General features: G+C 36.7%; 1 protein-coding gene across 1 annotated transcript in view; it reads right to left on the bottom strand.

The window, feature by feature from the left end:
- ARAP2 (ArfGAP with RhoGAP domain, ankyrin repeat and PH domain 2) overlaps positions 1-25023 on the bottom strand; it is a 271525-nt gene that overhangs the window by 159201 nt on the left and 87301 nt on the right. The window contains exons 12-14 of the mRNA XM_071432570.1: positions 22988-23189; positions 21548-21623; positions 20171-20219 (exon numbers count right to left, since the gene is read on the bottom strand). The gene's annotated coding sequence lies outside the window, so the exon portion shown is untranslated. The remainder of the gene's footprint in view (positions 1-20170; positions 20220-21547; positions 21624-22987; positions 23190-25023) is intronic.

Raw genomic sequence — 25023 nt, 5'->3', positions numbered from 1 at the left:
GCCAGATCCTAGGAGGCAAATGGCTCACTACTAATTAAAAAATGGAGTTTAAAAGAAAATTTTCAGTATTTTATTTTCAATTCAATATAGTTAATCTCAGTTGGTTTTAAAAGGGAGAAAAACAACGAAATAGGAATTGAAGTAACCTTCTGAAAATATGACATGCGTTCCGTTGCCTACAAGCATTCCTACAGGGCTGAAACCTCTCCAAGAAAAGAGATGTTTGTTTGTACATCTACATCCATATCTGTATTTTGGAGGAATTGAAGATGGAAGCAGGTGGAAATTCACTTTAAGAAAGAAGTGGATGTTAATTTTCTATTGCAGAAGAAACAGCTGTAAAATTCTTTGCAAAAATACTGTTTGCTTTTTAAAAGGAATCAATAGTTTTGTAGGTAATTCTCACTGTATGATTCAATTTTATTTCCCCTTTCTGTTTCACCACAGCTCAGACCCTAGAATAGAGCTAGTAGCATATTTTCCTCTGCAATGGCACTTCCCAGCCATTCGTCCTCCTGCGGGAGATGTCCTTGAGGATGTCCACCAGCTGTAACCACAAATACAATCTGGATCTATTTTTAAGAGAAGTGGGCAAATGCACTCTTTTATACAAATGCTTTGGCTTTCCATAAACCATTATAATTATTATATGTGAATTAGAAAATATAACACAGAGCAATATGTGGAGGACAACACAAAAACATTTTTCAATTCATTTCCATTTCCAATTTCAATTCAATTTTCCTTCAACAAAGGACTTTTTCAGACACATGAATACTAGAGAAACAACTTTATCAAAGGCATGGAAATATGTTGGAAGTAAACTTATTGCCTGGCTGACGCTGAGCCATGAACTGATAGAAATTAAGTTGTACAGCTTCTACAGCTTTGGGAGAGGAAATATATCCCAAGAATATATCCCAGGAATATATCCCCAGAATAAATTGGTGTTAGTGAGTTAATCTGTTAATATTATTGTAATTGATGTAATATAAAGGAGCTGGAGTAAAACAATTCTTTTTCAAGTCTGCTTGGAAAGCACAGCTTGCTTAGTATAAAATACCAAAATGTGATTTCAGAAGAGTGAAAGGCTTTTCTGGGAAATGACGAGGACCCCTCTGACACAACAGTTTCCCCCAGAGAAGCGCCCACAAGGAGCAGCGCTCCAAGGGCAGCACAGCGGCAGCCGGGGCCCGTCCCGCTGCCCCAGGGAGGCCGCAGCGCAGCCCGCAGCCCCGCTCTGCACGGCTCCTTGCCGTGACAGAGAAAGGCCAAGGTCCCGCAGGCACAGCCAGCGAGCGAGGATCTGGATCAGCAGGACACAGTCACGGCTCACTGCAGCCGGCTCAGCCCGGAGAGCCCGGCAGCCTGAGGCGGAGGGCGCAGCCAGGCCCGCTCCAGAGCTGCGCTCCGCGCCGCTCGCTCTGCCGGGGCCTTCAGCCGCGCTGCTCTAAGCTGGCCCCGAGCCCGGGCAGCCGCATCCCCGAGAAGGTCAAGGCAAAATCTGGGCCCTGACAGCAATCCCCCAAAGTGCCTGATGACTCAGTACGGTGGTTTCTTGGGCTTTACAAAGGGGCCAGTAGCTCTACTGTCATCGTGCAGTTTTCACCTTAGGCAGCCTGCCCATTTAAGGATTGCGTGGGAACTGCAGTGTGCAGCCATACCTGTTTCTTGTAAACAGTTTTCATTGTTTTCTTAACTCCTACCCTTTTAATCTTATTTTCTGGGCAATGTCGTCCTGATTTTTTAAGATTTTCTAAGCCTTCTGATGTTTACATTCTTGTAACGAACTTTCTCACACACTTTCTGTGCATTCTTTTATGGAGGAGGAGAAATTTGATGGACTGTAGGTTTGTCCAGTGTCATTGGAGAGGTGGCACTTTCACCCTCCAATCCTCTGTCACTTTTGGAAATCTATAAATGTTGGAGTCAGAAAATAAACTTCCCCTTTTTTACCTTGAGAACAGCAGTGTGTGCACATTATTTTGTGTCCTACAGTGACAGGGCAATAGTATTTTTCTGATGTTGTGAGACCTATGACAAGATACTGCTACACTAAATGTTTAGGACTACATGCAAAAGGCTGAATTCATTTATCGGCTGAGATTTGCTTGCCATCAAAACTCCTGGTGTAGAAAGTGTTGCCATTAGCATTTAGGATCTAGATCAATAGAGGATGTAACTTTGAACAGTTACAGTTGGGACCAATACTACCTTTATCATTAAGATTTTCTTAGGTCTCTTCATGTAAGAGCTTATCTTCTCCATTGCCAAGCTTCAAATAGAAGCTGATATTTTTCAGATCTCTTCCACTGATAAGTCATATTTGAAGGTATTCTATGTTTTTATTTGAGAGAGATTTTGCTATGTCAAAAATAAATGTAATTTTGAAGAATAAAATTTGGAGGGTAAAAGAAATTCTGATCACCTTTTCTTTTCTTTGAAGTCTGGAATGACTATGCTTTGAAGAAGGGAATTCAAATGTTCAGCATTTTGTCCTAGAAATAAAAAGTAAATTTCTGTTCCAACAAAAATGGTAACGTAGCACAAAATTCCATGTGGTATAAAATATATAAGAAAAGAAATCACAAGGGGAAAAATCACATTTGGTCAACTGGCAGCTGGAACCAATGCTTAAAGCTGCCGGGAGCTCAGGAGCAGGTTCCAGCCACCCAGATTACTGGGTGTACTTTGCTGTGAGGAAGATGCTTCCTACTGTTACTTAGTGGTTCTTAGCCAATAAAGTAACACTTGAAGAGCACAATGATGAGCAACAACCCAATGAGACAAGCTGTTATTTGAAAGTTATTTGAAGTAAGCAAGTAATTTGAAATAAGGATTAGACTGGAATCTAGACTGGAGTTTTTCTGGTAATAAAGTAAACTTTTTTGTTGCAGTATTTGGTACAGAGGATGACCTATGAGGTGGAAGTTTGCTGGAAAAGAGTACTTAATCATTGGTTTAAAATGTTTTATTGGCAGTTTTCTAATCTGTTTGCATCTGAAAGTAGATCTCACATGATACTAGGTATTCTCTTTAGACTAGGCTGTTCTAGGTTTTGTTCATTCTATGTTGCCTGACTAACACCCATAGCTCAGTTGCAGAATTTCTCAGAAGCCAGAAATCCACCTGAAACCAAAGATATTTGTAATTCAGATTTACAGAATTCATGTACTCTGAAAAAAACCCTACATCTTAGACATCTCCAGTTAAATAATCCTTCACCTTGTAGATTTGACACTAATGCTTTTATGTCTTTGATCCACAGTCATAAAATACCTTCCTTCTTTATCCCTGTGTGTGATCATTCAAGAAATGCACATTCTGTAGTGAAGTGATTCATAGAAAAGAAATTTAACAATAGCTGTATTAGAGGGAGATATTGAATAATGCATGGCAAATAAAGCATAGGATCATGGGCTTCAGAATGATTAAGCTGAATCACAGAATAGCTGTTCAGTAAGAGATAACTGAACTATGAACAAGTATACTGGGAAAATAGCTATCATTATTTTAAAACAATATTGTAATTCACACTTTCCTTGTTGGTTTGTGCTTATTGCTGGAACTTGATTTTGGCAAGGCTTTACTTTGCAACTTCTAACTTTTTAATGCAAGTGGTAATTGAACAAGATGCAGCACACTTTAGTCTAGCTTTTTTATTAAAGTAACTGTAGTTACTTTAATTAAGCTAATATATTGGGAAAAGAGGAACTGAAGCAATCAGTCAATTTTTGATCACATTTGTGTTTTAACGGGTAGCTCAGCTGTTGACAGCCTGTTGACTCAGGTTCAAATAGTCCAGCACAACTGAAGGCAGAAGGTCTCACTGTTGAGGTAGATTAATGCCACACAGGTAATGCTCAAGTACAATAATGAGGAAACTAGAAGGAATTAAAAGATTAAGTTATAGGTAAGGCACACTACCAAGCACCAGACAAATTCCTTCTCTCTTTGGCTGGATATTGCTAATGACTAATGTACATATCATGGACAACAAGCAGAAGTCAGAAGCCACTGTGCTAGAAAGATATGACCTTGTTGCCATTACTGAACCTTGGTGAGAGGAATACCATGGTTGGAGTATGACTATCGATGGCTACAGAATGTTCAGAAGAGAGGTAGGAGAGGTGGAGGGATTGCCTTTCTACATCAGGGGCTGAATTGAGTGTGTGGAGCTGTCTTTGAAGAACATGTCAAAAGCCCATGGATAAGAATCAGAGATCAAGGTAACAAAGAGAACCTCACAGTTGATGTTTAGTACAGGCCACCTGATGCAGGGGAGCCTATTGATGAAGCCTTCTTTCTCCCACCACAGGAGGCATTGTGCTCACAGGTTTTTGCCCTGCTGGGACACTTCAACCTCCCCCAACATCTGCTGGCAAAGTAGCACAGGGAGCTGCAGGCAGTGCTGGACAGTCCTGCAGTGCATGGAGGATAACTTCTTAAGCCAGGTAGTAGACAGCCCTGCCAGAGGGGAGGCCATACTGGGTCTGTTGGTCACCCACACAAGTGAGCTAATCAGGGATGTCAAGACTGGAGGCAGCCTGGGATGCAGTGTGGAGTTTGCAGTCCTGAGGGATATGGGTCAGGTAAGGAGTAAAGTCAGAATCATGAACTTTAGGATCTGCAGGTCTTCAAAGCAATAGCCAATAGGATCCCCCTGGGAGACTGCCTGCAGCAACAAAGGAGCACAATGGAGCTGGAAAGAAAAAAAATCTTTAAGAAAGTCTTCCATTGAGAGCAACACCTGGCAATCCCAGGAGCAAGAAGCAGGGCAAGGAAGGCAAGAGACCAGCATGGCAGAGTAGGGAATTGCTGGTCAAACTAAAGGGCAAGAGGCATTTAAATGCACAGGTGGTGGAAACAAGGAATGTATGGCACTGTTAAACTGCAGGCTTGCTGGGCGAGTTTAAGGGGAAAGGTAATTGTGTTCACTCTGGTGGTCCACAAGAATCAAAATTCTCAGGACATTTAAATACAAAGTTTTACTTGCAAACTTTAGAACACAAGATAAAATAAGGTCCTTGGAAAATTTAGAAACAACCTCCAGTTAAAAGTAAGTCACTTCATAAACCTTATCTTAGGAAACAGAATTAGCCAACTTCAAGTTATCCAGACAAAACAGGGCCCTTACTAAAGCATTGACTGGAACGTTTTAGTCTGGCTTGAGACATATTTCAATAAATTATCAGAAGAAAAAGAGAAAGAGAAAGAAAAAAGGAAGGAGAAAGATATATACAGTCAATGCCTTAGATCCACCATGGCCTCAGCTACTTGTAAATCCAAAGCAGTGGGACTCATCAGCATCACAACAGTGCCTCTGCTTTTTATTTTCTCTGGTCTCCCAGGGCACTTCCCCAGGTACATGCCTGCACTTTAATGTACCCCAGGGGCCCACATTGCCATCAGGACCAGTTTTGGGCTGTCAGTGTGCCATGTGGTTTGGCAGACACTCTAGGACCAGACCAGAGGCTCCAGGGGCAGGCTGTGGAGCATGCACTGTCCCACCTATTCAGACCTTGCCCTGCGCCTTACCAAGCACACACACACACACACACAGACACATACACAGACACACAGACACACAGACACACACAGACACACAGACACATACACAGACACACACACAGACACAGACACACACACACACACAGAGTCTACCTAGTTGATTTGAGTCAGTCTGTCAATTCTCTGGTCTCCTGTAGACAGCAGCCCAGAAAGCCAATCATATCTTGGGCTGCATCTTGGGCCAGTAGGTCGAGAGAGTTGATTCTGCCCCTCTGCAACAGGTATTGAAATTGAACAACCTATACATACATATTTGCCAGAATGTATTTTTTTAATTTTTAAAAGCTCTTTATGATACTCTTTTCTAATATTCAATTTTGAATAAGAATTGTCTATAAATGTTCCAAACAGCAACCCAGAGAAGAATTCCTACAGCAATGTGCAGACTGTTTTATATAGCAGGCAAAATCTACAAGAGGAATAGCACAGAGAAGTAAAAGTGCCCTACAACAAAAGAATTTAAATATTTGAATTTTTTTCAAAGGGCTTTTCTTTTATTCATTAACCATGTTCATTTAAAGTTGCTGGAAATTATGCAGAAGGTGATATGATATAGAGGCACAGAGAAGCACAAAACCCCAGACTGATCTACTATTTGAGCTTCAAATACATAGAGCAAGAACAAATATGATATTTGAAGACTACTTCCAACTCTAATCTTAGAACAACACATAACAGCACCCCTCTAAGGTTCTAAACAAGCGTCTGCTACGCTCTATGAACAAACAGTACACAGATGCTGGAAATCATCTGGGAAGCATGATTCAGAGTTAATAAACTAAAATAGAAATTTGCCCATAGGGAAAAAGAGAAAATGTGCTTTTTTTTTTTTTTCTCCAGAGATTTATCTTAGAAACTTAGAAAGGGTATTTCTGATACCTAACTTAAGGCTATCCATTTCTTTAAGATGGAATATCTAGTTCTACTCAAAGAGAGAAAATATACTTTGTCTGAGAAACAGTTATAGGACTGCCAAAGACAGAATTGTTACCTGCACTAGAACCAGAATTGTTACCTGCACCAGAATTGTTACCTGCACCAAAAGATAGTTGTGTCAGTTGTCTAGCAAAGCTGCTAGCCTAACACAAAAAGTAGCTAATTATCATACTTCATCCCTGAAATATAACACAGATCTGTTACATATAGAATCCTTGAAACATATAGTTTTTTGGCTATTTTGTTTTTCAACAGCTAAAATCCAAATATCATCCAGTTTTTCTACCCCAAAATATCCCCTTTTTGAAGAGGATATAGCTTCTCCAGACTTGGATGCCTCTCCCAAGCTGCAAAGGTTTTCATGGATATCCTCCAACTGCATTAAAGATAATTCATCTATTCTCTAAGCATCCTGCAGTAAATGTCATCAGGCCTAGACTATTTAATACTGCCTTAATTAGATTTTCCCTGACATTGCTAAATGCTTCACCTGATTGAAATATCTAAGTTTTCTTTTCTGCAGCTGCATCTCAGCAGCTGCCACTGTCTGACTCAATACTGCACAGACATGATTCCAGCTGCTGTGTTTAGCTGCAAGGTTTTGATAGCAATGCCAGTCCTCCCTGATCTGTTAGTGTACCATCTTGTACTTTGAAATTTTATATTCATTTCCTTGATTATATTGGTTTTGTCTTCTTCAGTTCTTCTCTACCTTGTTGTTTTATTAGTGTACTTGTCATTAATGTACTTGTCATTACTTCTCATTTTTCTATTCTACTCTGAAGCCATCAGTTGAAATATTAAGCAAGATCTTTATTCAGAATAGATCCCAGTGGCTGCTCTTCTGATGGTGACAGAACGGTTCAAGCAGTGTCTGCATTCTCAGGAATCTACATTTTTTTGACTTGTGTGCATGTCTGTGTGTTAGTCTTTGCTGTTATCCACAGGACAGTCTATTCTGTTTCCTGCCTGCCAGCTGCACAGTTAGTCAGGCTTGATGGGAGAGGGTCACTGAATCAGTCAAATGCTAAAAGTCAAAATGTGCCTTAAGACCTGCCTCATGACAGTGCCACTATTTACTTACTGACCTTCAGGGAGGTCAAGATTTGATGCTGCTTTGCTCCTCTTCTCCTGTGGCAGCAGCCAGTAAGGATTCTTCTGAATTATTGTATCTACTCAATGTTTTTGTTGTATTGGATGAGAGCTGGTCCCAAATGAACCATCTCAACTGATGAACTCCCAAATGGTCTGGGAGTTCATGTAAGCAAAGGTCAGTAGCAGATGCAGACTAATTCCTTTCTTGAATGTGTTGGCTCCCCTGTAAATATGTGGGTTGATGTGAAACTGTTCACTGGAGCAAGAGAAAATGATAACAGCCTTGAAACCTATTCCATACCCTGGATCTTACAGCTGCACAATGAGATTGATGCTCCACCACTCCTAGCTGTTGCAAACCTGAAGAGTTATTTGATCCCTTGTGTCCTACACAACACCTGTCAGCTTTGTTATTCCTGGGTAGAAAGAGTAGGACTCTGACACTGAGTGTGAACAGTTATCTGTATTTTAAAATAAAATAGAAAATTCTTTTATACCTTACTTTACTATCTTGGCAAGATGTAATTCTCCTTGAACCTTTGCAATTCTCATGTTACCCTTGCATATGACTTCTGAGAGTTAGCAATTTTTCTCTGATCAGATGATCAGATTTTGTTCCATGTAAGATATCAGCTTGTTTGGCACTTCACAGATGGTAATTCAGACTAGATCTCAATTATGCAAGTTCTTTCCACACCCCCTTTGCTTGAAATCCTGACTCCTTGTAGTTTTATTGATTTGTATAGTCTTGTACAGTTCTGTACCAGCTCTGTATCAACTAGTCCTTTAACAAGTTGATTCTAATTAGTTCCCTTGATGAATGAAAGATTGCTTTTTGAAATTGAGAACTTCATGGAAGGGGTATATGAATAAGTATAAATTATGCAGTAAAATCCAGCATGTCAACCTCTCCACAGTAACCAGCTGTACCTTGTACCTGCCTAATCCTTCACTAAGAGTAAATTGATCTGACTCTACAGTATGACCATAAGTAAAATTGACTACTTTGCAAGTTTTCACTTCCTTCCACTATAACTTGCATGTCAAGATTTAAATATCCTTCTTCATTTAATATTCCAGTAATTAAATAAAAGTAATTAACTTTTATTAACTCATAATTATATTCATAGCATACTGTGATGTTATTTGCTCATTGGATTAAGAGATATTTAATGTTGAATTTTGCAAAAAACAGTCATCATTGTATACACCACATTACTATTTACTACTACTATTACATTAGTGTCTATTACCACATTATGAGTTCTACTGTCTATGTGTGGAAGAGGTTTTACAGCAACTTCTCTGAGCTAGAGGGAAGTTTGATAAGAGGATCCATGTTTACCCCTGAAAGAATTTCCTACCAAGGTCGTTGACATGGAAACCAAGAAAGAGAGAAGGATAAATAAGAGAAACCTGCAACTCTCTATTCCAATAAGCACTTTGTTTGTCTCTTCTTACCCAATGAGTAAAGTGTAAACTTTGGAGTTTTTTAAGAGTGAATAAAAAGCATGCATGCTAGAATAAAGATGGTTTTGAAGCCTTCTGAAAATGGAGTGTGTTGTTTTGTGTTGTCTCCGTCTCAACTACGACATCTATGCATTGCAGCTACATAAAAAATCCTAATATTTCTCAAATATCCAAATTTATAGCTTCAACAATTTCATATAGAGCTACAGAATAGTTTATTACAATCAAATGTGGTGTTGGAATACCACAAAAAATCCTCAGGTTAAAGTAAAATTTTTATTGATTCTTTCCTCAAATTATATAAACCTGCAAAGATCTTTATCCCATTCTGTCTTGTTTCTTCAGTAGGTTGTCACAGTGTTCTTAACTCAATCTAACCTTTACATTTCATTTTTTTGTCCCTGTAGAACAAAGTCTTTAAAAGTAGGAACAATGATTATCATTCTATCACATTTTAGTTACTCCTTTCATAAATCCCTTCATGTCATGCAATATTTCAAATTCTTCAATGTCATTTCCTGGAAGAACCATTTAACAAAGATGGAATTCATTTAACTACTGCTTTCAAAAATATTAATATCATTTTGGATGGTGTCTGGCCAACTACTCAGGGAAATCTATCACCCATTTGTTAAATTTTTTTACCAACTTTTCTCTCACTTAGCCCCCAATTTCTATAATCTCTGAGCCTCATGATGAGAAGGTAGTTGGAATAGGCTTTTTCATTCATGCCTCCTAGGTATGTGAGCTGCTGCCAAGTGAGGGGAGATTGGTTTATGTGTAGGTTTATCTGTAGTGAGAGTCAGGATTGCTAAAGCTGGACTTAAAGCTAAATGAGAATAAGCCTGAGGAATTAGATTTCTTAACAAATTAGATTTCTAAATAAGTTATGACCACATCTTGTAGGTAAAGGAGCTAATTCTTATCAGGATTAGAGACCTCACTGAACTCAGGCTCAGCACTGTGTGGCTGTAATGATCAAACTGTGATTACTTGCTAGGAGAGCAGCTTTAAATGGGAAACAGTTTGGCTACCCCACTTATCAACATTGTTTAAGACTTCTGAACTATCCTTTTGGCCTTTAGCTCAGCAATGACTGTGCATAGACACAAAGGAAGCTGGCAAACAGAGATATCACCCTATAGCCCTTGAGTGTGCTGCAGACATAGTTAAACAATCTGCTCTCTGAATTGCCCTCGAGGGATATGTTTGTGCACATGGTATCTATATAAAGAAGATGAAATCTATCTGATTCTCAAGTTTCCTTTGCTTTGTGCATTCATCTTCATCAGGAGCAAGTGCAACATTCAGCTGAATCCAAGGAGAATTGTTCAAACCCAAAAAGTACTCTAAAGGTGTGAAATTATTGAGAGCAAGGTTAGAAAAACATTTAAGACAGTTTGAATCTGAAATAACACTAACCTGATGCTTAATGGGTATCTTTCACAGTGAAAGACTACTGGCCAACTCTGTGATGCAATTATAACATTATTCTATTTGTATTACAGGGAAGGCAGTTTAAAACACCCTTTCTGTGGTTGATGAACGCTGGAACAATGTTCTTCATTACCACAAGGTGTCACTTTTACAACTGTTGGATGAACAACAAAGTTTAAAAGTAAAATATTAGATGGAATCATTCCCTACTTTTTCCTGAAATTGCTATGCTAGTTTCCCTAATTTGCTTATTACATTTGGTATGAAAATTGAATTAGCTACATATTAGATCTGAGCAGACAGCTCATGAAGAATAGTATGTGTAGTTTAGCATCTGTTTCTGCTTTTGAAATTTTAGGAACAAGCTGCAACTTCCTTACATTTGCTAATTATTTGGATTTTTATAATATTTGTGATATAATTAATACTACCCCAAATTTAGGTATTGCACATTGGATATTAGTTAGATAATACTGCTAATAATTCTGCCCTTTAGCTAATCACTTGTGCATTTATAGAAGCATAACTTAAGATAAGGCTGTGACTACTGTTCTTTTAAAAAAAATTTGGCAGTAATCCTTTTTTAATTTACTCAGTCTACAAATTCACAGACTCACATGCTCAGACTCACCTCGAGCTCACACAGAGCTGCAGCAGCCTCACCCCTGCTAGGCTACTGAATTCAACAATCCCTGACAATTGCAATGAAAAATGTGTGTGTCCTAAGCCATTGTGGGTCAGTAAAAACATCCCCATGAGCTTCAACATACTTCAAATAAAACATATCTGAAGTATTAAATAATTGCAGTTTATTTAAGATCATAGAAGAGCCTAAGTTATGTCTTAAGCAAACCTATCTAAATATTTGTATGATCTAAAACTTAAAATTTCAGTCTAAACCAGAAAGACAAATAAAGTATATCACTATTGCTGTTATTGTTAGAAAACTGATAAAGGAAACAGGAAATACACAGAACTGTTTTCAGGGAAGGTCTTGATCTTAAGTGGACTTGTTACTGCAACTTTAATGGAAAAATGCCAAATATTTAATTGTAAGGGTTTGGTTTTTTTTGCTGTGGTCTCTCACTCAAAGGAAAAAAAACCTAAAAAAACCCAATACATTTTTTAAAGAATTTAAATGTTCCTTTTTTTACTATCAACATAACTTATTAATCTTCTCACAGCATACTTTGTAAAATTATCAGCTACAGTGATACTTTTAACAAATCACGTATATCTATAACATTTCTCATGAATTTTAATAAGCTGGTGCGATTTTATAATTGCCTTGTAATCACTAATGTGGTAAATATCAGTGCATTTCTACTTGGTAAATGCACTTCAATTGCTTAAGAGAACATTTACTGTGACATCCTCTTTTATAAATCTGGAAGGCCTGTTTTTTCACTTATATAAAAGTAAAACCTGTTCATTATAATAAAACATTTAACTTTTAAAAAAACCACTATCATTTGTCTTGAGATGTGCCATTTCAGAAAAATTTGTTTCCAAATTTGATGGAAGCCTCTGAGGGAAAATGCAAATTAAATTATACCTATCATAAAACATTTATGCATTTATAGTGCATGTTTAAAAAAAAAAAAAACAAAATCAAGGAGCATCTCTCAAACAAAAGGAGGTCACAAGAACCAAGAGGAAACTGGTTAAGTTAGTTTTACTAATCAGATATCTTGAATTCATTTTGGCATATTTTAAGCCACTACTCCAGGGTGACTGAGATCCATAAATGCACTGACAAAGACTTTGGGGAAATGAAATGAAACTGACAGTTTTTCCTTAAGTGATCATCTAAATTTAACCACAAAGGTCATTTAGCAATATGCACATTTGCATAATGATACATAGCCTCAGACAACAGGCAACTAATTCATAGATGAGTAGCTGGTTTCAAAATCTGGCTGACAAAGTAACTACTTCTAACAGATTAACTATGAGTTCTAGAAAAAAAAATAATTGCTCTTATTCTGCTGTTATTTCTCTTCTTTTTAACAAAAAGAGAAGTGTTTTGTTTTTTTTTTAATCATGATGGTTTGTGTGAGGTGCTGCTGGTGAGAAACTGATATTAAGTCTCAGACTACACCGTGTGAAACTGTCTTTGAAAGGTCACAACCTTTTAATATTTCTGCAATACAAACACTCTGTTCCTGTAGGATTCAATGCAATGCAGTGCACAGTGTCAGCATATTATACATTACCAATAAATGCAAAACCAGTAAATTGGTGGATTAAACCAGTGTGCATTGGAATTCCTCAATTATATGAGGAACTTATTACATGTATGTTACATATTTCACAGGGTTATTTTGGAATAGATGGAGTGTGATTCCTGGACCAAATGCCTGTGATCCTAGAGCTACGGAGCCACGAGGCATTGTTACCAAACGCTGAGGAAATTATCACAAAGCGTCTTAGCTTATTAAAATTTGCAAAAATGCTGTTGTATCTTTGCTTTGATGAAGTTCACTGGAGAAATACAGGACCTACTGATTAAAATTCAAGCATGCATGTCAGCTTTTCCCAGGATGAAAGTGTCCAGATCTTTGGTTGTAATTCAGAGCAACATACACTTCATACCCAGTTATCCATTTACAACAACAGACAAGCAAGGAAGAGATAATTGGATACTGTCCTGTAGCATAGTGGTATATTAAATTTTCCAAATGATTTTTTAATTATTGTGCTCTAACTTTGTGGATAGAACTGTCTGACTAATCCTTTTTTTTTAATGAAAGGAAAACAAATATAAATCCACTAACCTTCTTTCTCAATGAGCAGCAGTAGAAATTGTACAAAAAAATTTCATGAAAGATTTTGGATTAATTTGCTTCTGTATAGTTTTTTACTAAGTGCAAACATGAACAGGAGAATTAATTCAGGTTGCCATTTTTAGTTTATAATAGAAAAATTAGAATCAGAACATCTTCAAAAATACATAATAGCTTAGTTCTTTTAGATGTGAAGAAACAGTCCATATTTAACTTTGACATTTTTGAACATATTGACATTTTCCATAACTTATATCAGTCATGTATATGAAAAAATATGAAAAAAGGAGGCACTAACTCTAGATTGCATGGGTAATTCAGGAAAAGATTTAAAGAAAACCATTAATGGTCTGGATTGATTTGGATATTTAAGAACATGTGGGTTAACATAAGCATGTGTGTCTTTGCTTAACAATTACAAAGGATGTAGTAGAAACATGGGCATTTAAAATTTCTAAAAGCCAGGACATCAAAATGTGTTATAATTACTTGGGGTATATCACAAGGATTAGAAATAATATCTCAAAACTTCAGAGATAAGTTTTGATTTACTAGATATGTAAAAATAATTTGTCAATAAAATATCAAGTAAATTACTTTTTTAGCCCAAGTATTCACTCATATTGTCAACTGGAAAACTGGCAGCTGTAGTCCCAGCGAACACCATTTCCATTATCTGACATATCCATGATTTCTACTGATGCTGAGAACTATCTTTTAGGGCAATCTGGTACCTTTGAAGGATGAACTCATGTCAGCTCTCTATTTAGCACTTACTTTTAATATTTAGATCTATCCTTTTTACTTCCTTAGGATAAGTTCTATCTCTTCTTTTGACAGCAAAGGATAACGGAGTCCATGGTGGTTGGTTACCTTTCAAGCAAATATGTCCATATAAGTTTTTGCAGCTGTATTCCTGTTAAACAGTGAAGTTAGACATAAGCCAAGTATAGGCTGATGGTTCAGACCTATTCCTCTTCTACTTTGTCTAAATAGCAGCCCAACACTGTCATCTGGTGCTTCTCTTCCTCCCTTCACACAGAGAATTCAGTCAGGCTTTGATGTGCTTCAGAGATGAAAGACAGAGTAAAGGGGTCTTTTTTTCTATTTTTGTACCGGCAAATTAAAATACACTATTTAAAATACATTCATCAATTTAGCTGAATTTTTTCTTAAATAATTCTTGAGCCTGGGATTATAATTTCAATGAATCTACATTAGCATGGTCAAATCATGCCAGTATTTCTACCATATGGAACAGTTGCTCATATTTCGCTCTCTGCTGTGAGGATAAGGTTCTCTGACATTGGCCACACAATCTATACAGACACGACACAGGGAAGCATATAACATTCAAATCTATATCAATATAACTTAGCCACAATGGCTTCAATTTTTTTCCCTTCATATGTTAATTTACATCCTCATCCCCTCCCACAATTTATTTCTTGCAGCAAGAATCAAAGAGGTTTTAAAAGACTGGTGCAAATATAAATTACTCACCACTAAACCATAATCCTTGCTCATCTGTGAGATATAAACACTTCCAATTAAATGAAAAATTCAACCTCAAGATCTTTCCTTCCTCTTCTAGCAAATGATTTACACAGGGGTTTACACACTAGTCTGTGGCTTTATTGGCACTGCAGGTGTAATGCACTTATTAAAGTTGTCGCACCGGCATGTAAACTGTGCAAACAGTGAACAGCTGATGAAAAAAATGCATAAATTAGAAAGACCTGACAGCTTTTTTCCTTAGATCTTTCTCAGTAATTCTTATTTTAGAACAGGTTCTAATAGGATAAATACTTTTCTTGAACTTAAGATTGTAACAGGTGCTCTCCTCTCAGGCTTGTTAAATCTCACAGCATAGACAGATTCTTGATTATGAGCAAACTGGGACATCTGAACCTGAGCAAGCAAAACAGCTTTATGTAACCAATCTGTTGATTCCATCAAAAGCAGAAATAATTTTAGCATATAGTGAGAATAAAATTACAAAAGGTAAATGTTGATTTTACTCCATTAAATTTTGTGAGAGCAGGCCTATATGCGCTTAGTCTTAATGTTGGCAGCGCGAAGAAATAAACCTGAGCTTTAAAAAGAAAGGAGGCTTTCATTTAGTGAGTCTCTTAAAGCACTTTAGAGGCATGCACAAGATAAGAGAAATGCTCTTTTGAAATACAATAAAAAGCTATTATAAGAAAAAATAGGTCAAAATATATATCATGGTGTAAATGATGCTTGTAATCCTAATATGAACACCACAAAGAAGAGTATAATGCAATTATACTGCATTTCTGCATTTCAAACTGCATTTCAAACCCCATTAAGTGTGTATTACATTCACTGAAGTCGATGGCAACAGTAAGATATTTACTTGTAACTCACAGTATCTTTGAATTTCATTTGCTTTTAATTTCTTGCTTTCTTGTGTTGCAGTACTGCCATCAGCAAAAATTTTTGGTGACCACTGAATTCATCCATAAAGTATGATGTATTATATTTCATATCCAACAGATAAAAACCAATCACTGGAATTGCAATCCCCAGCATTCACACGCAAATTCCCCAAATCCAAGACTCACAGGAATTATTTCACTTTGGTATTTCTTCTTTTAAGTTTTAGATTTCTTTGTCTCTTTTCCAAGAAGAATATCTTTAACAACAGATGATCTATTTCTCCTGTTAATTAATATGAGTAATTGCAAGACTGGTAATTGAGTGCAAGTTAATTATGATTTATCAGTAAGCAAAATTTAGATGAGATATACAAAGAGTTCTTAGAATAGTAAATTGTCAAAGTAGATAAAAAAACCCAAACCATAAGTCTTAACTGCTACAAATAATTTTGCATTTTTCTTTTACTGTAACTTCAGTTGCCTTTTTCATGTTTAATTTAGTACCATAGGTGGTTTTGTTTCAATCTCCAACAGATAGAATTCCTATTATGTATTTGAAATACCTCATTGGTTTGTATTTAAGCCTGTGTTTCCTTCTGTCTCTGATTCTACAAAAGAGGTAGAATTTTTCAAATATTATTTTATCTTTTCAGTCTTTTATCACCATTTCTTCAATACAATTTTTTCCTGTTCATTTATCTGGATTTTGCAGCAGGAAACTTACTTTAAGTATTTTAAATGGAAATCATATACTGTGTCTGGAGCAGGATGTCAACCACTTCCATGTTTTGCTGTTGTGATTCTGCATTTATTGAACTTCTAACCCTTACCAAGTGCAACAGCAATGAACATACCTGAAGTCAACTTACATGACCTATTACTCTTTCATTTTTTGCTCAAATATATAAACTGAAAAACTCTGGACAAAAAGAAGACAGTGTGTGGTGAACATTTGCGGGTTCAGGCATTGGAGACAGACAAACTCGAAATTTATATGTGATAAAGCAGCAAAATGGCACAGAGGAGGGAGAAAGCAATGAAAGTCTTCCTGAGGGAAGGCAGGTTTAAAAGTTTCCAACATATCAATCAGCACAGATATTTCTGATCCCTTCCTGAAATTCTGCTGGCAAATAGTTTATAGAAGTCAGAACATCTTCCTCTATGTGGCCCTTCCTCTGAGGCCCTCCATGTGTGTTGAAAATAAGTCTCCAAATTTGTTTTAAAGGAAAGCAAAAATGCATTGAGAACCATATAGATGGAGGGGAAAGGTTTAAGGAAAGAGATAGCAAATTACCATGTATTGCATTGCTTTCACAAATAACTAAAATCCACATAATCAAAAATGAAAGTTTTATTGCACAAAATGTTGTTTACTGATTAAAAGCCATTATATTTGCTGCTATATCAAAATCATTTATGACAAGACTGATTAGGAGAACAGTTCTACTCACTGATTTGCAGAAGATAGATGGGATCATTATGAACATATAATTTTATTTCGTATAAAAAAGTCAGAGAATATCTGCCTATTATTGGGTAGATTAATGATAATCCAAACAGCCTTTGACCAAAAAGAATTAATTGCATGTCATGGTTGGAAAACCTTTTCCATCTACTAGTTTATTAGGTAATTTTCTTTTTATGTATATTCAAATTAATAAAGTGGAAACTCACTTCTGAAGTTGATCAAAACTTGCAGTCAGCCTTGGAAACCTAGTTTGTCATTATTTCAACCCATGTTAATGCTTGTTTATGAACTGCAGCACCAACCTGAACAGATTCTGTGATAATACCCTCTGCAGGTGGAACTGGACATAAGCACAATTCCTCTGGCCTTGGGCTAGGAAGTCTTCCAAATGCAAGAGGAACAGGAAAGTATTGTCTAAATGTGCAAGAAAACTTTGAAATGCTTTATATATTTCAAGTCACAAAATGCTTATATCAGTGTGCATTTATTATAAACAATAGATTTATCCTGTACTGAAGGAGAACTAGAGTTTCAGCAATTTCATTTAAACAGGCAGCATACTTGGAAATAAACTCCACTGTCATCTACTCCACTGAAAACATTGGGACAGTACCAGTAGTAGTGATCAAATATAATTTCATGTCTGAGTCAATTGAAACCTCCAACAAAGAACATGCCACTGTGTGTTTCAGGAGGCTACTGAAAATTATTCTAATGCTGCATTTCCTGGGACCTGATTAAAACTTAATTGAAGGTTTTGAAGGTGAAATTTTACATTTCTGGATTTTCCCAGACTTACTTTTAGTTTTTCATTACTTTTTTCCCTGTAGAAAATTTTAGCACCTACTACAAACAAGACTTTGTCAAAGCTTAACACATCAGCTTAAATCTCCCTTAAAAAATGTTAGTTAGAAGATCAGCATCAATAAGGTGCTATCACATGGGACACCAAAGCTGGATTCACCTATGGAGAAACCTTCAACTGACCAATTCAATATCTACTTTTCCCTCAGCTACAGCTGAGATTAGCAGCTGGCCATAGAAAAGATGTATTTAGTGGCATTTGAAGCTTAACATTCAGACTAAGCACTGTTTTTCTGAGCTTTTGAAATAGAGGAAATATGATTTAACTAAAGCAGAGCCTTTCACTGGAGATCTGTCCTAGAAGTCAGCATCAGGGATCCCACATGTCAGGACAGATAAACCCTCATCTGTGCTGCAAGTTCTGAATCTGTTATTTATTTCCAAGGCACATGTCAGCTTTCAGATCCCATGAGCTAACTTCAGTGTATCTGCCCATATCTACTACCTGGTCCCAAGTGAATTTTAGCCCTTTCTAATCCTCCTTCCCTGTTTTCAGTGGGCCTGCTTCTCATCAAATATACCAAACATAAAGCTGTTAAATACCACTTATGCATTCTATTAAACTCATGACTCCTGCCGTGTTGCTGGCTCTCTGGAGATGTACACAGGCTGCACTGCTCAGAACGACACAAGGCTCTGCAATTTCCTATGCCTACATCTGAAATGAGATGCTGAACGAATATAATGGATTGCTCCTAACAAAAACCAGCACTGTACTCCCTTATCTTTTACAGGTTCTCATCCAGCCCCAAGGTGATCTCATGCTGTTATCTTCTGGTGTATCTAGGTGACTGAACACTGCCCCCTGTCCCATTGACAGTGGGACAGGAGAGATTGGTGTGAGCTTCCTGGGTCGTCATCAGTGGATTCTTAGATCAGCTGGGCCAGTCTTAGATATAGACACCAAGAAAACAAGTTTCTTTTTTCAGTTTCTCCTTGGCTCTTGTATTTTAATCTGTGCCCATTGTCTCTTGTCCTCTCACTGGACACTGCTGAGAATTTACATCTTCCCATTTGGTATTAATATTGGTTAATTGCATGGTCTGTCTTGCCCATATTGTTGTGTGACTTTTCTTGCCAATACTTTTCTGTTCCTTTATATACTTAAATTTTACTTCTCAAAAGTCTTACCCCACAAAAATCACACTTTCTCTTTACTATGAAAAAAAATAGAATGGTTTGCTTCCTAAATGTTTATTCACAAAAGATATCAGTAATGTCAGTAAAATGTTTGTAGGACTGAAAAATCGCTGCTGTCAAAGGCATAGGCTATTTGAGTGTGATAGAAATATCTTACAAATTTGAAAAAACCAAATTCCCTTTTGTATACTTGTTTTGACAGCTCCTTTACAGATTATTCTCCTATGTTTTCCCATTATAGAGAGCTGTTTATCAAAAATTTTGATACTTTTGTCCTATGACTGCTCTTCCAGTGTGACATCTTCTTGTTTCATAATAATTGAATTTGATCAGATGTTTTTAGTCACACCAAGTTTTTTCCTGAACTCTGTATGTGGCTGCATCTGTATCTCAGGAGATACTTGTTCTGTACAAGTGACCATATGCTTATTTTTCTTTATTTTCTTCAATGACACCTTTAAGACAGGCTAAAGACAGACAGACAAATACACAATTTGACAATTGTATGCATGATGCTCATATATTATAACATTCTGCAGAAGAACAGAAAATGAAAAGTTCTTCCCAATAACTATGAAAATCTGTCAAAGGGACAATTTTAGACTGAGGTGATTGGGCAGATGCCAGACAAAATTAGTACTATAAATTTCACAGTGGCACTGGCTTTTAAGCTGCCTGGATTTTACACTCAAAAGATGAGTCCCTTACACAAATTCAGCTTCTTCTATGTGTATTTACAATGGAAAATTGAAATTTTTGCACCATTGGGGATGCATAAACAATGGAAAGAAAAAAGATTTTAATAACATCACTTAGCTTAACTGCATAGACATTGAGTATTTTGTTTAGTTTGCTGCATGTCTTTGATCTCTTCACTGGCACAGCTCCCTAGCAAAATATTTTGTCTCCAGGATGATACTCTGAAATCTAGAGGCATGAACTGACAGAACAATGATAACAAAATAGAGAGTCAGATGATAATGGAAAATAGTCTATGGTACCTGCTAATAGTAATTCCTTCTCCTAGGAGTCACAGAATCAATGCATTTTCTGGAAAGAGAGAAGCAAATCTTTCCTTACAAAAGAATAAGAACAAAATTATTTTTTAATTAAAGCAATGCAGGAACCTCACTTGTAAGGGTTACTGGTGATACATGATCCTAGCCTCTTGCATCTTTGTTTACCCATATAAGTATGATCTCATTTTAGGTAAGCAGAGATAAGCAGTTCTGCTTTCATCTTTTTCTTTAACATACACTTTGGTTTACAATTCTGAGCTATGACATTTCTTCTCCTCCCCTCACAATAACGCAGCTGTCACTCAGTACACAATATTTTTATGAAAAAAATAAAAGCAATGCTATTGCAATATGCTGGTTGACATAATAAGTATTTATGCACAGCCAGCAATGATGACATTAATTTGAAAAAATTAATGACCCCCACCTTGCACTTTGCATGTTACCTCAGTGATATCAAGAACTAAAATATTTTGCACTTCTTATCAGCAAAGAATTTAAGAACAAATAAAACCACATTGTTTTATCCAGTGACATTTACAACTCAAAGATATTCTACTTTTAGTTTTAATTAGTGGAATTTCTTCCCAAAGTTTTAGTTTTCTCAAGCTCACCCTAAATCATGATTTTCATTTTACCCATCCTATGAAAGTGTAGCCAATTTTTTTTTCAAGGAAGGGAAGCAATGTGTGAAATCTATCTTCTTTGTAAAGCTGTGTAAGTAACAATGTCTGAATCCAGAGATCAGTTTTCTAGGCTTTTTCCAGACAATGCAGTGGCACTAACATCCAGAACAGCTTTTGTTTTTAGCTATGTGTGACATTGTGCTCTTTCTGCAAATACACATGTGCAAATTTTTGCAAAGCAGAAACACCCTCTTCAGCTAGAATGCTCAAACATCCTAGCAACGTTTCATTTCAAGTTCTTTACTGGTTTAATTTTTTTCACATGTACACCATCAACTACTCCATTTCTAAGAAATGTGCTTGTGGCTTGTAGAACTGATTAGAAAGGTACCCACACACATGACATCTGCATATGTACCATTAATACTTAATGTGCTAAATTAAAGACATGATGTGAAACAACCTCATGACTCCTCATGACTTATGCATAAAAATGCATGTACAATTTAAGACAGGCATGATAGAAACTTTTTTAGCTGTGATTGTAGCAAGAGATCACTGGGACAGGGTTCCCATTCTGCTCCCTTGTTCTCTGACTGGTTGCCAAGACTGCTTCAGAGAAAGGAGAGAAGTGGGGAAAATAATATTCATGTCAACGAATCCAGGTGTGCATTCATGGGAAGAACGGATTCCAGACAATTATTTATGTGTTAATAAAGGCAAGTACACATACCTGGGAGGGATGGACTCTTTAGGGAGCTTGTTATCTGACTCAGCTGACACTGTGGAAAGATGCTTCTTGGTGGAGCCTGTGGGAGCACCACATCCAGCATCAGCTTAACTCATTGCAGATAGACAGCCTTCCAACAGAAGGGATTTTCCTTTTGTTAAGATAAACTTAACTAGATTTCTCAAAAATATATTAATAATTTTTCATGACACCTGTAAAGTTATTTTTATTGGATGATTCCTGACAACTTGAAAGGATGACTTCACTATGAAAAGGAGATAGTCATAAGAAAGACATGTAATTATATAAAAAAACTGAGCCTGCTGGTCTTTTCAGGCTTTCTGAACAGCATGGTAAGTGAAAATTAATTTGTATAAGAGTATATTTTATTTGCAAAAAAGCATTTAAATGTGGAAAACATTTGTTTTTAAGTATTGAAGCTTGGAATTTTTTGTATTCTATTTTTTGTATTATGCTGGCTGTCAAAGAGTTCTTGAGACTACAATTACTAATATTCATATCAGCTGATCCCTAGAGATCAACTGCAGCTTCCTTTGCATAAATGATGATTATCTTCATTAGCAACTTGTTTAATTTTCACAATTCCTTGCTCTTTTTACAGTTGTTTTTGATAATCAGAATGGAGCTGGAAAAGTGAAGCACTGAAAAATAGCTCTCAGGAAAATCCTGCCATTTCAGGTGCATACAAGAGGGTAGAATTAAGTCTCTTTTAACTTGTAAACACTTCGTGCAGTTGTACTGCCAATTTTCTACATGTTTGCTCTAACAAGAACATATACGAAGAGTTCATTGGAATGTTTATGCACTAAGCTTCAGAGGATTGCGTCTGACAATCAACCATGGCGTGACAGGGGATTTTGCTTTGGTGACAGAATAACTGTGGTTTGTAAAACCAGGCTTGGGGCCACTATTAGAATTATATGTGTGTACAAACATCTCTTAAGCCCTTTATTACTATTATTTGGAACATGTATTAATCATACTTTTACAAATGTATTTATTTAGTCAGATACCAACCTGTCTGAACAATCTGTTGTCTTTTTATTTAAAAACGAACAGACTTAGTTCGTTCTGCATTATGGGACTAGAACAGATTCCATTTGAAAACCAGTGTGGGCACTCTGCCCAGGCTGAGGTAGAATTGGTTGGCATTTAGAGATTACTCAATCAGAACATTTTATTTAAACTTTACATATAAATTTACTAGTGTAATTTTCTGCATAGTTTCACATAAGCTTTTTGTCAGTTTCTAGAACAGATTTGGACTACTCTGAAACCCCAAGTGCAAGCTGATAAATGCCTAGTTACTGTTATACTCCACTTAGTATTCCAACACAGACAAACTGAAATATGTGAATGTACTTTTCAGTCACCTCTCTGTGTGCATGACAAGAACTCTTTAATAAAGATTCTCTGACTTACCATATTCCTACCTCACCATCCGTGTGAAAGTATTCACAAAATAGTCTCCCAGTTGAGGGGCAATCCCTGTCTGCAAACGACAGTTAAGATTTCATCACAGGTCCTCTTCCCTGCCTCACTTCCAGCCTTTATCATAATTGTGAGAGTTAGGATGCTCTTCTCTCTTGTGCAGCAGATTGGAGCACACAGATTATTGCTTTCCCTGTATTCAAAAAAAGTAGCTGTGGTGATTTTTATTACTTACTGATTATGGTATTTTCCAAAGGAGAAGTTTCAGCTGTGACACAGAGGTATAAAGTAACTACAAATTCTGTTCTGCACAAGATTTTTTGTTACATCATAGTTACCTAATTAAGAGACTGAAGATAAAGAAAAACATTGTCTGGAAAAATTTAAATCCTTAGAAAAATTTCTTTCAGAACTGGCATTAAAAAGATTTGGAGAAGGAATCTGTTCTTTCTCCAAAATAACATTGAGAATTTGAGGGAGAGGGACTGTTGGGATATATCACAGCTGATCGGTCTGACTGGTCTAGAAGAAGCAGATACCCTAAAGGAGGTCTTATTAGAGGATGGAATTTATGCTATCTCATTTCTGTGAAAACATAGAAAGAAACCCACCCTTTATTCAAATATGATACCCCTGCAAGAGGCTAAGGATGCAATTACATTAGTGTATTAGTTTGCATCAAGTGTCCTGTTCAATCTATTGATGATCAACCCACACATGTTTTTGGGTTATAATGTGGAGTGCACCTGGAGCAAATAAAAACTTTTCTGAGTTGAAACAGGAGCACAAGATCTAATCCAGGTGCTTACTTACTGCATTCCAACCATTCACTCCACAGATCAAACTAAAGCTAGTATTAAAAAAACAATTTTAGTCTGCATATGAGGTCCTCAGCATCAACTGTTTCACTTTGCAGATCTCCTCTTGTAGCCAAATTAGTGCTAATACAGACAGAATCAAGATGAGAAAGGTCATGTCAACTTCACAACAATTCTCCAAAAAGCTTTGTTATCCACATTTACTTTTTGGAGGGGAAAAACCAAACAAACTATTCCAAATCTCAAATCTCACAACCTTAAAAAATTTACATTGAATCTGAGCTGTGCAGTTGATAATATTCTAATTTGTGTACTTGGAAATTGGAGCTGAGTTAACTGGCTCATTAACGCCATACAGGCATTTTTGTGCCTGAGCTAACTTGCTTCTTCCAATTCCCACTCATATATACAAGGAAAGGTGACTTTACCACAGCTTTAGAGAATTAAAACTCCAGTATGAAAAGCATGCTTGTTCTCACAAATATTTACATATCTTGCATCAGTAAGGCAAAAGCATTTCTGCTCTGCACACAAAAGATGAATATATATATATATTTTCTCCTCAAATACATGTATAGATCTAAAAAATTTAGAAAATGGACCACTAGCTATAATGACATAGTAATATTGTAATTCTCCAGGGAAGGAGTAAGACACATGTGGAGGTACCAGTTGTTGGTTTCTCTGGGTCTGGATTGAAGGCACTTGAGGCAGTATTTAGTTCATGTTCGGACTCAGATGTTTATTATTTCTTATCAGTAAAACAGTCTCACAAATGTGAGTTTGGCAGCTTTTCATTAGAAGGCACAAAATGGCTAACAATCTCTTGTTACAAGGTCTTTTAAGACTAAACTATCCAATTAAGAACTGACACCTAGATTATTTTCCCTTTTAACCCAATAACTCAAAGATCCCAAAAGCCTGCAATGTGGACTTTTCTGCCCAATTACAAAATGCCACCCAAACCCATGAAGAAGAAGGAAGAAGCAGCATGAAGAAGAAACCCAGGATGACACCTTGTGCCCTCCATCTTGCTTCCATCCACAACATACTAAAAATCCCAAAACCTAAATTTCTCACCAAGTGATACACCTACACTACTCTCTATAATCTATTTCACACTTTTGTGGATTCTAGTCTATCTTGAAGTCTAGGAAACTTTCTCCATAAATAAGGGTAAAAGTCAGTGCTTCCCTGGGGGTCAGGGCA

The sequence above is a fragment of the Agelaius tricolor genome, unplaced genomic scaffold (assembly GCF_023055355.1).
Source record: "Agelaius tricolor isolate 1412-34295 unplaced genomic scaffold, bAgeTri1.0.p SCAF_8, whole genome shotgun sequence".
Classification (NCBI taxonomy): Eukaryota; Metazoa; Chordata; class Aves; order Passeriformes; family Icteridae; genus Agelaius; species Agelaius tricolor.
Note: the sequence above shows the minus strand (reverse complement) of the source record. Positions and strands in the feature narration are given on the sequence as shown.